At 42.1% G+C, this 14,028-nt stretch overlaps 1 protein-coding gene across 8 annotated transcripts in view; it reads left to right on the top strand.

Annotated features, from left to right (window-relative positions):
- PRKX (protein kinase X-linked) overlaps positions 1-14,028 on the top strand; it is a 166,532-nt gene that overhangs the window by 110,797 nt on the left and 41,707 nt on the right. The window contains exon 10 of one of the 8 annotated variants that reach the window (XR_002805451.2): positions 2,743-3,959. The exons of 6 other annotated variants lie outside the window; for them this stretch is intronic. The gene's annotated coding sequence lies outside the window, so the exon portion shown is untranslated. Of the gene's footprint in view, positions 1-2,742; positions 4,088-14,028 lie in introns of those variants that run through there. One more of the 8 variants, XM_070257808.1, reaches the window with a different exon arrangement.

The raw sequence follows: 14,028 nt of genomic DNA, 5'->3' as shown, positions 1-14,028 counted from the left end.
GTTTGCACCTTTCATATGCATTTCCAAACGTAGACGCTGGGATACAAATCTTAGACATATCTTTCTTCCCTTCCCTCCTCACTCTGCTGGCCCTGGGCTTATGAGTGCTGGTGGTAGACGGGGATCCGAATGGAAGAAACCAAAAAGAGAGAGTATATGACGCACAGGGAACAGAAGAAAAAAGGCAAGTTGAGGAATGGGGTTGGGGAAGGGGACTGAGCATCTGCCGCCTTCGTGGGGCTCAAGAGAGACAAGTAGAGTTAGGGATTACAACCCATAGTGTGTGGGTGAATCAGGACTTCCCAGGCTATCATGTGGTACTTAATTTTTAATTGAATAAAAATATTTGGATTCTAGAAATTATAATTATAAATTATAAATATAATTATATATCATTATTATGTTATAAATTATAATTATATTGTCAAAAAATATGGCACCTCCAGCCAGCATCCCAGCACAAGAACTCTGGGTTGAAACCCATTTCATGTGACTTAGCAGGCAACTCTCGGTCTTAACATTCACACCTGCAGCTCCATACGCCAACCTGCCTCGGGCACCAACTTACCTGCTGGCCCGAGCAGGCATTCGAGCATGCAGACCTTCAGCCATTCCCATGCACCATCCAGCTTTTACCAAGACAACCTTGCATATTAAGCTTTGCTTGTTATTTTGTAATTTCAAATATGTTGCATCAATTGCCTTTCCATCATGCTTGTTTTTGTCATTTAAATCAAGGTTCAGAATTAATAGATTATTTGTTCTTTCTTTAAATTCAGTGGGCTTCTTTCCTCTGTTGACTCAGGTGTTCTATCAGCTCAGAAAAGTTTTCTTCGGCTGTTTCTTCTGTGATTTCTTTTGATTGGCTAGGCTTTTCTTGGATGATTCCTCCTCTATGAGTGAGCTGGATTTCTTCTCTATATTAAAACAAAACAACAATGGCAAAGCTCTAACCATTGCACTGCACTGAACTTTTCCTCTGAGCTCTGCATTCCCTGAGTTTGTTTGCTGCTTCTCGGACTTGATATTCGGTAGGGCGTGATCTGAGATGTGTCATGTCCAAAGAACGTTCACCTGCATCAATCTGGGTGTTCCTGTCCACGCACTCCATCCTGATTTCAGGATATTTCTCAGGCTTTGGGGAGTGATGTCTTTCACAAACAGCCATTTCCTTTCTTCAGTAGTCCTAACCCCCTCTGTTGCATAGGCAGTGTCTTTTTTTCTGCGTTTAGAGAATTGGTTGAAAAGGACGCTTAGCTGGTGTTGCCTTCACTGAGAAACTATACACAGTAGTCCTTCTTTAATCATGGTTTCACTTTCCAGGGTTTCGGTTACCTTCAGTCAACCACCGTCCAAAAATATTAAATGGAAAATTCCAGAAATAAACAAGTCATAAGTTTTAAATTGTGAGCCGTTCTGAGTAGCATGATGAAATCTCGTCGCCCTGCTCTGTGTGGCCATGGACGTGAACCTACGGATCCTTTCTGTAGATGCTACCTGCCTGTCTGTCACTTAGTAGCCATTTTGGTTGTCAAATTGACTGTCGTGGTATTGCAGTGCTTGTGTTCAAGTCACCTGCATTTTACTTAATAATGACCCCAAAATGCAAGAGGAGTGATGCTGGCAATTCGGATATACAAAAAAGAAGTTATTGTTGTTAATGTCTTACTGTGCCTAATTTATAAATTAAACGTTATCATAGGTATGTAAGTATAGAAAAAAACGTAATATATATAGGGTTTGGTACCATCTGTGGTTTCAGCCATCCACTGGGGGCCTTGGAACGTAACCCTCATGGATCCAAGGGGACTACTGTACCACTGTTCCAACCTTTGGGTGTCTGAGTGGTCACCCCATGCTTGGTCCTCCCTCTCAACTTCCCCATACCACCTCCATTTTATTTTGATCTGCCAAATTCTGAATGCTGTAAATTCTTGGGCACTTTAGGAAAGTTGTTGCATTCTGCCCAGTGCACTCCTTTGGGGATCTGTGGACTTGTATACCCAATCTCGGGCTTCCTAAAATTTTACCTAGAAGGTGGTCGATAATTTATGAATGTCTCCCTATATATATTAGAAATCATCTGAATTTCTATTCTTACGTTTATTCCACACTGTGCCCAAGATATGGTAAGACTCAATTTTTACTTGTCTCTTAATTCAACTTAGAAAGGCAGTTTTCTTAAAAAGTAACAGACAAAACAAATGAGTATATACTCCACTTGACCCTAGTACTCAAGAGGAAATAAGGCATGTTTTTGATGAGATCCTTCTGGGTAAAAAGTTGCTGATGCTAATGAAAACAAGGGAGGAAATGACTTCAAAAAAGATAATTTGCTGAAGAGAGAGTAAAACCAAAAAAATTTTTTTGCAAGAGTATTCTTCTTTCTTCCAAACCGATCTAATATGAATGTAATTTTGAGTGTTGCATTCAGTGACCTCCGTGGGCTGGGACCTTAAAATAAAGACTGGCCTCTAACCTTGAGAAAACCAGCTGCCTGGATGAATCCCCAATAAAATGCTTACACCCATGTAAATGTGGTGGATGGCTTTAGCCGCACACAGCTGTCCCTTGCAAACGAGTGGGCCATCGTCTTCAATTTGGAAATCCTGGGTGTGGTTCGTCCAGAAAAAGGCATCATGCTGACATATTATAAACTAGTCTTGGGAAGGGAGATAGAAAGACCCAGTATCTGACACTGATTTCAAATATTCCCCTGACTTTGCTTTGTGATGTTTGCAGCTATTGTTTTTTCCTAAGGAGGACTTGAGTCACACCATCTGTTTCCCCGTCAGCTGCAACACCAGGGCGTGGAGCCCACAGGAGACTTTATCCAATGCTGCAGGAGGCTGCAGATCACACAGAGAACTCAAATCGATCCCCTGCTCTGGAAAATGTGGATTCCCGTCTACAGAGAGAAACGTGCATTGCTAGATACTGTCTGTACGAAAAGTAAAATTCACCAAAACATTTCAAGAGGCAGTTTGTAATAAACCCATTATCAGTGATGCTGGTTTTACGGATGGACGGTGTTCATGCGTTTACAATCGCTGTGCATTTCTCACTTCTTTCAAGAAGGTAGCACTTGGGGAAGACTTTTAAATATTCAGTATTTTAAATATTAAAACTGTATTTAAAGGGGCAAAATTAATTGGCCTTTTGCTCATCTCATCCATAAAGAGCCTTTGGGGCTGATTGTAACATGATCCCTCTACACAAACGAATATGTAGGGAATGGGTTTCCAAAGAAATAACGGACTAGGACAGGGTTTTATATAGGTAGAAGAAGGAGATTTGTCTGGAATACCATTGTTCCTTTAGCATGATCTCTCATTTTATTTTATTGCCCGGTTTTCATATATGATGTGCTAAACCCTTCAGCTCGAATGGTTGAGGTACTAACATATGAGAGCCATTACATTAAAGCTGGGGGAAATCAGAACGCACAACCACATGTGTTTTTCTCAGCTCACAGAGAACGCACACTGCCGTTTCCTCACCATTCCAAGCACGCAGCATCGGACAGGAGAAGAGCAGCCTGCGTTTTTGCCATGCATGCATGGACTCCTGGTCCCACGGAAGTGGAAGGCCGTTCAGCAACCACGTGGCCAAGCCTCTTGCAAGGTCTGATAGCAACTTTCACTAAAAGCGGTATGAGCTCGAGTTGTGAATACCTCCTTTGAAATTTGGTTTGCCGTAAACAGAGTTGAATATATTTGCATACCTTTACAGAACAATAGGACTGGGGAGAATCATGGGCCAAGTCATCTTTCCTTAATTCTGTCCAGGAGTATGTGCACGAGTCCTAAAATGCTTGGAACATCGCAGTGGCGTAATGATGGTGCTAACGCAAAACTTTTATGTGGACTTGAATGTGCTGTAACCTCGTACCTCCTTCAAATGATGTCTAAATCATCAAAGACGATCTCAATAGGGGTCAAACAAAACAAAGAAAAAAACCCACCCACAATATGTTAACATCCATTGGAGAATTAATATTAAAAGCGTATTAGACATCGATCTTTCAGAAGCTCACAGTAACCTACCCTCCATAACACCTAAATTAAACAATTTGCTTTTCTGTGTACCTGCCTCTGCCTTGCGTCATTTACAACATGAATTTACCCATCCTGTTGATTCTCTATGTCTTTGTGTACAAAGAAAGCCTGTTTTTCAACACCAGGCATAAATGAGTGTTCCTCCAAGATATTTCTTGGGTTCCCCTCCCAGGAAACCATCTCTCCAGTTCCCATTATATATGTCTCTGATATCACCCGCCAGCGTCTAGTTCCCACTCTGCCTTCTTTCTCCACTAGACTGTGAATGCCACGTATACACAAGTAACAGTGCAACACTGAAAGTTACACCCGCTGAAGCCATTGATGACATAACCCATATCTAGGAATAGTCATTCTTCTAGACACGTGGTACCCAGATGGAGCATCCTCTTGCATTTCCCTTTTAAAAATTTGCTTCCACTGCAGAAATTCACATTCTAATGGTTGAAGCTTATGGGGAACCTGTTTATGGCCAAAAATGTGTGTTAAACTCTGTAGAGGGATGACCTAATCCATAAAACACACACACGTCCTCTTGATGCATGAGCACGACATGGAATATGGTGTGGGGCAGCCAGAGATTCCTCCCTGAAGATTTTCCCTCTGCCACGTGGAGGCTCCCTCCTTGACAGCCTCTGACTAGCCTCCTAGAAAGAAATCCCCCTTTATATTGACAAAATACAAATATTCCTTCTCCTTTCTCTTTCAAGAGCCATGTGGGTTTTGTGTTGGGCGAATTTATGAGATTTGCTCCCTTTTTTGTGGCATAATGAATCTCAGGGTCCAGAAAAGATTTACTGAAATGTAGACCAAAATCTAGACTAGAATATATAGGTGTGTGTATATGTCTCGAGCAAAATCTGATTCTTCCTGGGGAACTATATTGCTTTAGTGTTCATGACGATTGTGAGTTTAGGCAAGTTGATCTAATCAGAGCTGTCCAAATTTTAGTGGAAAAACTGCAAGACTTAGTCAACGGCCTTGGGTTTTTCTTTCCCTTCTTTTCACAGGACACTTGGTCTACAATGGAGTTAAAAGTTTTTATTAAATATGTACACTCAGGTCACCATGATGAAAATTCAAACTTTTAGCTCATTAACCTCAAATTCCTAAAGAGGCCTGATGTAGCCCATCTTCTCATAGCCGCTTCTGTCAATCTACGAACCTATAAGAGTTCTGCAAATGTGCCGCCGTGTTCTTATCTCCTCTCTCAACACACCCCTCCCCTGTCTGACTCCTTCCCCTCCTTCAGCTCTCCAGTTAAGTGTGACATCTTCCACAAGGCCTTCATAGGCAGTGCTGGCAGCCTCCCTTGAGGGTTTTTTTTTTTTTTTTTTTAGCAATTCCTGCTTTTCTGATAAAACCTTTCCCCCGTAACACTGTATTGCTTTCCTGTTCTTTATCATATCCAGTGGCATGCTGATAAATGTTAGTACCCCCTCTCATGGGTGCTAGGGACCCAAGATTGATAGGATCTGCCCCTTTCCCTGGTATAAACACTCCCTCCACCATGGCCAACTCCAAGACAGCAGTTTGAGGTCATGGTACAGGGAGCTGGGAACAGATGTGCACAATTGCTTCTCCCAGCTCTTCTCTGACCTCTATCCATGCCTCTGGCAGTGCCTGGCAATAAATAGCACAGCTCACGGTCTGCCTTTGAGTTAGACAAGACGGGTTATGTTTTTAGTGCCTTGCTTTTGTGGTAGGTGGAATGATGGTCCCCCACCAGAGATGGCCACATCTTAATCCCCAGAACCTCTGAATAGATTTGGTTGTAGGGTGGAAGGGAGTTAAAGTTACAGATGGAATTAAGGTTGCTAATCAACTGAGCCTTAAAATAGGGAGACAATCCTGGATTATCCAGGTGGGCCCAATGCCATCACAAGGGTTCTTAAAAGTGGAAGAGGGAGGCAGAAGAGGAGACTGAGTGATAAGATGTGAGAAGGACTCAACCCACCGTTGCTGGCTTCGAAGATGGAGGAAGGGCCCATGAGCCAAGGAACACAGGGCCTCCAGAAGTTGGGAAAGGCAACAAAACAGATTCTCCCCTGGAGCCAGCAAAAGGAACAGCCCTGCCCACGCCTTGATTTTTGCCCAGTGAGATCTATCTTGGACTTCTGACCGCCAGAATCGCAAGAGAATAAGTGTGTGTTGTTTAAAGTCACCAAATTTGTGGTAATTTGTTATGGCAGCCCTAAGGAAGTAATATAGCTTCCTACATTGATGACTGCGGTCCAGTTCCTTAAATTCTCTGAGCACCCATTTGCTCATATAAAGGTGGTATCTGTCTCAGAATTGCTGTCAAAATCAACTCAGCTTGTCAAATGTCATCTTTCTCCCATGGGATGCACCGAAGACATTAATGGAATGAACCAAAGCTCTTGATTGCAGCAGGATAAAGGACATCCACAGATTCTCTTTCTGTAACAATGTGAGAGGTTTCAGTCATGTTTTGCCATAGAATGAATCGGTTAAAACAACATAAATGTTATACACTCATGGCTCTGTGGGACAGCCATCCAGGCTGGCTTCAGTCCACTCGACAGAAGCTGAGAATGCTGCAAAAAAATTCTCCAGTGCACATGCCAGCCCCTTTAATAGAGAATTTTCTGACCCCAAATGTCAATAACAGCCAAGTTGAAAAACGCCCCCTTCTCCAAAGCCAAGATTATTAGCCACAGCTTTGTCTACCAAGTTACTGCAGGCTACAGTTTTGGTTTTTCACCACAACATCCCACTGGTGACCATTCTTTTTCTAGCTTCCAGCAGCAATTTCTTTACTATTTTTCCAACCTCTGTTCACCAATGGGTTTTGAAGTCAATACGGTATGTTTTAAGCATTTATTATAGCAATAGCCTCCTCTTCTAGAAGGCAGATTCTGGGTCAGTTCTCTATTGTTCCATATAAAAGCAACTCTAAGATTTATGCTTCCACATAACAAACAGTGAATTTGCTCATAATTCTATGAATCAGCAACTTGCGCTGGGCTCTCCTGGGATGTCCTCCTGTTGGTCTTGTCTGGGGTCACTTATGCAGCTGCCATCATCTGGATGGTCTGGATGGTCTAAAGCAGAGTCACTCACTTGCCTACCAGGTGGTCCTGTCCGTCAGTCTAGAGCCCTGAGACCACCATGTGAAGAAGCCAGGGTAGCTTCCTTGAGATGAGCAGTCATGAGAGAGGTCCAGTTGACACCAGCCCCAATGGACAGGCATGTGAGTGGGCTCCAGCTTGGCTCGTCCATCCATCCTTGGTTAAACTTCCAGAGGACTGCTGCCCCATGACAGACCCTATGCAAGACCAACGGAAGGGCCATCCAGTTGAGCCCAGTCTAAATTCCTGACCCATGGAAGCATGCGCAAATAAAATGGTGGTGGTTGTTATTTACTAATTATCAGGGTTGTTTGTTACACAGCAGGGATGACTGAAATAGTTCCTTCACTTACAGCTTATTTCATGGAAATCTGGAAGCTCTTGTGCCCATGTTTATAATGAATTCTGACACAAAGGAGAAGTCCACCACAAGTTCTGTGAGGCTAGAAGTGACCTGAGAGCAGTGGGGAGCCTGTGGGCAGTGAGTGGTAGAAGCTTTAGCTGCAGTACATTCCTGGGAGGGCATATTCCTCCTAATTGGCTAAGGCGTGGACCTGGGCCAAGGTCAGCTTGGGTTTCTGAAGGGAATTCCCTTAGAATAAGTGAAGTTGGACACAGTGAAAGGAATTTATTTGTTCTAGACAAGATTTCATTTGTTTATTACTTGGCTTGAATATGATATAATGGCTTTGCTGTTAGTCCATGGTGATTACTCAACCATTACCCCTTCCTTGGATTTTCCAACAAAGCACTGAAAATGTACAAGGTTAAGAGTCCACATTGTGGGAAGAATGAAGACACAATGTGATTTGTTTGCGTGTAACACTCTAACTTCTGTTGGGAGTGGCGAGTCTGAACCATAATGGAGATTTTTTTAAATGTTTCTCTTTGGGCAATTGATATTTCTTCATTGTTCTTCTAGTTTTTATCCTTCATCTTCGGAGTGCTTAAACGCTTAAACGTTTAAATCTAAGGGACAACCCCTCTATCTGTTTCTGATTTATTTCATTAACTAACTGAATGTTTTTTATATGTACAAGAAGTCTTCTAAGAGTGTTTAATATACTATTTTGATCTTTCTTTGCTAAAAGCATGAAGCCGTATTTTTTTTCTGAGGGTATAAATCTGGAAGGCATTTAAATTATGATCAAAACAGCAAACTCATGAAGTTTGAATGGTTTCTAAACTTGGAAAAAAGAATTTCCTGAGCCTTCTTTCTTTTAGGAGAAAATCAGATTTTGACGCCCTGGCATTGCACAAAATGTCCCTGCTTTTTTTTTTCTTCTTCAATCTGCATAAGATTCAGTTTTACATGACACATTGATTTTCCTTACAATCATATTATCCTATGTAACTTCATTAAAACATTTCAAAAATATATAAATAATCTAAATGATATCTTTAAACCTTTTTTTCCCGGCATAGGGAGATATTTAAAAGATGTATAAAATTGAAATCTGGTGATGATTTTTTAGGAAAATTAATTCATGTCACTTCCAATCAGAAAGCACAAATGGAACAAATTAAGGAGAACACCGTCTGGGAGGTGAAAGTAAGTTTACGTACACCACTTTCTTTATACGTCAGTCCAGAGAGCTGCTGGATCAGAGCCATGAAATTGTAGCCCCACACCACCAACAAATATCAACAAAATTCCCCCAAAGCACCCCAATCTATGCATCTGTGTGCCTTGAATCATTATAGTGAAACATGCTTACCTCCCCTTGCCGTGAAATGGAACCAGATGCATTGGAATCGTGGTTGGGGAAAGTCTGGCTGAAAACTCTCCCGGACTGCTGTTTTATTGCACGTCACACCAAAGGGATTTTCAGGAATGGACTGCTTTTCACCATCTCCTTTCGGCCTTTTTCTGGAGCTGGAAATAAACTCCCCACCTGCTGTTTATGGGATTTTAGGAGTGAAAGATCACCATCTTAATTTAGGATTCCTTCGGTGGCTATTATAAAAAGAAAGAAGTAGTCCGTTAATTTACTTAGATGTTTATCGAGTGGTACCACTTGTCAGCGCTGGGTCAAGAATGGGACATTTGAGTCTGTAGATGCTTGTGCTGTGTGTCTGTGGTGGGGAGATGGACAGATGACCAACAAGCAGAGTGGACATGATGAGTGACGGAACCTGAGGTTGCTAGGGAGATAGGGGGAGGGGGCTGGGGGAGTGGTGTTGGGGATGGAGAGGCCAGCGGAGGAAGCCAGGGGGGCTGCCCCAGAAATGGCCCCCAGCAACGTGAAGGTGTGAAGAGTGAATAAAAGGGAATCAGGCCAATGACTGAATATTAATTCTTGAAAGAGCAATTTCTGCATTTACTGAGTTACTCACTTCACTTCCCTAAAACTGTTTCATTGTAAATACTTGTTCGTTTTTTTTTTGTTTGTTTGTTTGTTTTGAGGAGGATTAGCCCTGAGCTAACTACTACCAATCCTCCTCTTTTTGCTGAGGAAGACTGGCCCTGAGCTAACATCCGTGCCCATCTTCCTCTACTTTATATGTGGGACGCCTGCCACAGCATGGCTTTTGCCAGGCAGTGCCATGTCTGCACCCGAGATCCAAACTGGTGAACCAGGCCACCGAGAAGCAGAACGTGTGAACTTAACTGCTGTGCCACCGGGCCAGCCCCTAAATACTTGTACATTTTACAAATTGCCTATCTCTCTCTCTATTTCCCTATCTGTGTATTTATCGGTATATGTAATATAATAATAAATAGATATGAATAGATAGAATAGATGGATCATATCATATAATAGAGAGAGATTGGCTAGGTTAGATAAATAGTAGATAAGTAGATATAGATACGTAGGGGATAGTTAATAGCTAGAGAGATAGATAGATGATAGAAAAGTAGGTAGATAGATGATACAAACATAGATAGGTGATGATAGAGAGATAGATATAGATGATAGAAATATAGTTGATAGATGAGTATATGATAGAAACATAGATGATAGAGGTAAAAGATGATTGATAAAAAATGTTATAAATAGATAGATAGGTAGATAGATAGATGGATAGGTAGGTAGATGATAGAAAGTTGATTTTAACAGCTTTGAAAGATTTAAGCAAATATTTAGGTGACCATTTTTACTGTTCATAGAATATATGCCAATTCATATTGCATTGGATGGTTTAAGCATCTTTTGAAGATTTCGAGTAACTATTCCTTGACCGGTTTTTATTTTGTCCTCCTGATAGTTTTCGAAGGAATATCTGATTTGTGTGTGCCCAGCTCTCAGCTGCTGGAGAGGAGCGGGCTGGGGCAGAGAGAAGGGACCCTCCGCCAGGGAGAGACAGACAGTGAGGGGAGTCATCTCAGGGCCCAGCCACCAGCCTTGGCTTCCCAGGGACTCCTTACAAACATGTTTTTGGGAAGCCAGTAAAATGCATCATTTCTAGGAATCAATCCTCTGGTGCATTGGCTTTTGGCCAGTTGATCTAAGGCCAGCTAGGAGGGGTGAGGACCTGAGGCAGGTCATAGGCAGTGCAAAGCTAGGAGACGACCTGACCCTCCACAGTCCCGAGGGCTGGGATCAACGGCAGGTGCCAGGCTGTGGCTAACGAGACAGACAGAAGAGGTCCTGGTGAGAAGTTCCAGCTTTCTTGCAGAACGTGACTGGGGACCCACCTGGGGCTGAGGGACCCGGCATGATCAAATTTGCCTTGTCACAACTTCCTCGGTGTTCTCTAAGAAGGAACATGCTACCTGGCGTGCACTGTGCCTCAACTTCCCTAGCATTCTAGGTGGGTGACCTGGCTATGGTGAGATAGCTTTCATTCCCATACCCACAGAGTGGCCCACTCCGCATGCAACATTGTGTATGTTTAAGGTGTGACACTTGTTGATTTGATACATTTGTTTGTTGCAGTATGATTGCCCCGTAGCATGAGCTAGCTCCTCTATCATGTCGTGTAATTATCATGTCTTTCTTGTGGTGGGAGTAATGAAGATCTGGTTTCTTAGCAAGTTTGATGGCAATAATACATTATAGTTTTTGGTAATCACCATAATGCGTACTAGATCTCCAGGGCTTTTTAATTCATGTCTTGCAAGCTTATACCTTAAACAACATCTCTGTTATTCTCCCAACCCCAGCTGGTAACCACCATTCTACTCTCTGTTTTTACGAGGTCACCTTTTTTTAGGTTCCACCTGTAAGTGAGAGCATACAGTATTTGTCTTTCTGTGTCTGACATCTCACTTAACACAATGTCCTCAAGGTCTTTCCCTGTTGTCACAAATGGCAGGATTCTTCTTTTTTATGGCTGAATAATAGTCCATGGTATATATATATATATATATACCACATCCTCTTTATCCATTCATCCGTGACAGGCGCTTAGGTTGTTTCCATGTCTTGGCTACTGTGAATAACGCCGCAATGAACATGGGGGTGCAGATATCTCCTTGAGATCCTGTTTTCATTTCCTTTGGGCATTCATCTCCCACTTTCAATTCTCCAGAATTCAAATGCATTTTGCTGGGAAACCTGAGCTGTCTTTCTGAGCACAACATCCACTTTAGAAAATAAAAGGAATTTCCAAGCTGGCAGTTCTGTTAACATCCTTTGCCTGTAACATCACGCTCCGGTTATTTCTGTGTATTCTCTAGTTCAGAGTTTCTCAATCTTGATGCTATTGGCGTTTTGGACCAGAAGACTCTTTGTTGTGGGGCTTTCCTGTGCCCTGCAGGGTGTTGAGCAGCATCCTTTGGCCTCCACCCACCAGATGCCAGGAGCACCCCCTGCACATGCATTTTGACAACCAAATATGTCTCCAGACATTGCTGAGGGTCCCCTGGTGGGCAAACCACTGCTTTGTCCTTTCTCTTTAAAATGTAGGTAATAAAATATTGTCTTCTCTCCCTACAAATATATCTGAAGAATGTAGTGATGGCCAATGCAGAAGTAATACTGCTGGGTGATTGCTGTCTGATGGGATATTTGGATTTCTGTTAGGTTATTCACTGACGTGGAAAGCACGGCAGATATGCCCTAAAGGACATGATCTCTGGTGCCCTTTTAGTCAGCTTTCCAAGCCCCGACCCTTTGGAAAATTAGGGAGATGAACGAGTTCTAGAGATCTGCCCTTCAACCTCGTGCCTATAGTCAAGACTAGTGAATGGCACATTTAAAAATTTGTTAAGAGAGTAGATTTCTTGTTAAGGGTTCTTACCACAATAAAATAAACTTAAAAAAAAAAAAAAAAAAGAAATTCTCTGAAACTGAAGAAGCAGCAGCAATCTGTGCTTCTCCCGCACGGTGGTGTGAGGTGTGTTATCAAGAAGTGGGAAGTGGTCGTATGATGTCATTAGGCAAGTGTCAGTGCTATCCTCAGGTTTTATATGGAGGGAGACAAATAAACACATCAAGGCCTTTGCCATTGCTGCAGCCAACTCAAGAGCTGGAAGTGAAGAGCCCTTCGCTAAATAAACGTTCAATAAACGAGAAACGCCAATAAAACTCGGGGTAACTGGATTTTTGTCACAACATTGATATTCCAGAAATTTTGCTTAGGGTGTTTTCACCATAGGGGTTGATTTCATAAGAGACTCTACCATCCTAACGCATACGTGAGGACGCAATGCAGAGAATGAAATTACTGATTCCTTCGCTTTCCGCTTGCTGCTCATCTTACAGGGAGCACTGAAGAGAAAGATTTTTGTCTTTGGCTCCTATTTCTGGAAATACTCATTTTCATTGAAACTTGGTTCATTTTCTTCAAAGTAAGATGATGAAATCAAAGTGAAAAGAGACTGAAAAGATGTTTCTTTCCGCATTGCTCTTAATGCTTTTGTGTCTACACAAGATCCTGTGAAATCATAATATCACAATTCCAGGCACCTACCTTGAAATCCTTACCGAAATCCCTCATGTTTTTGAGCTTCTTTCTGCATGTTCTAATAAACCATTTGGCAATCAGGCAGCCACTGGGAGAATACATTATCTGTGTTTTTCTCTAACTTCGTGAGCTGAGAGTAGGTTGTAAGATGATGACAGTCCAACATGTATAACTTCCAACGTTCCACTTCCCAGTGTGATGGAACACACAGTCAGCTTTCATGGAGAGTGTTCTTAGATCTGCTTCCCTCCACTTTATAAGTTTTCAGGAGTCATATAGTTGATTATGTGTCAGGTCAAAGGCAAGTCTGCAGACAGTGGATGGGTTTGTATAACTCAACTTATTATCAGGAGTTTCCTCAGATGAGAGCCTCCTAGTTTCTCTTAATTACAGTGAGTGGGTGAATGAATGAATGAATGAATGAGTGAATGAAAAAAGAGCTCAAGTGGAAAATGATAGTCTTTTCACCATCCACATTAAATCAGGCTATAAGGAGATAATAGATCCACAGATGGATCAATAGGACTTATAGGTTTTCCAGAAGTCATATAGGTTTTCCTGATAAAACACAGCCAGCACGTCTTTCCCAATAAAGCTGTTGAAACAAACACAAAAGAATGAAGTTCTGACATATGCTTCCATGTGGATGAACCACATAATGCTCAGTGAGAGAAGCCAGACACAGAGGACCACACAGTGCATGACTCCATTGATACGAAGTGTCCAGAAGGCAAATCTGTGGAGACGGAAAGTGGATTAGTGGTTGCCAGGGGCTGGAGGAGGGGGATGGAGGGTGACTGCTTATGTATAAGGGGTGTTTTAGGGAGATGAAAATGTCCTGGAACTAGACAGGGATGGTGGTTGCGTAACTTTGTCAATGTTCCTAAATGCCCCTGAATAGTTCCCTTTATAATGGTTATTTTTATGTTATGTGTTTTTCATCTCAATTAAAAAAAAAAAAAATTGCCAGCTCAATTCTTTCTCAATGCAGATTTTGCAAGAAAATGAAAGAGAAGACTTTTTGA

This window comes from Equus caballus, chromosome X, assembly GCF_041296265.1.
Source record: "Equus caballus isolate H_3958 breed thoroughbred chromosome X, TB-T2T, whole genome shotgun sequence".
NCBI lineage: Eukaryota > Metazoa > Chordata > Mammalia > Perissodactyla > Equidae > Equus > Equus caballus.
This window is presented reverse-complemented; position numbering and strand designations above follow the sequence as displayed.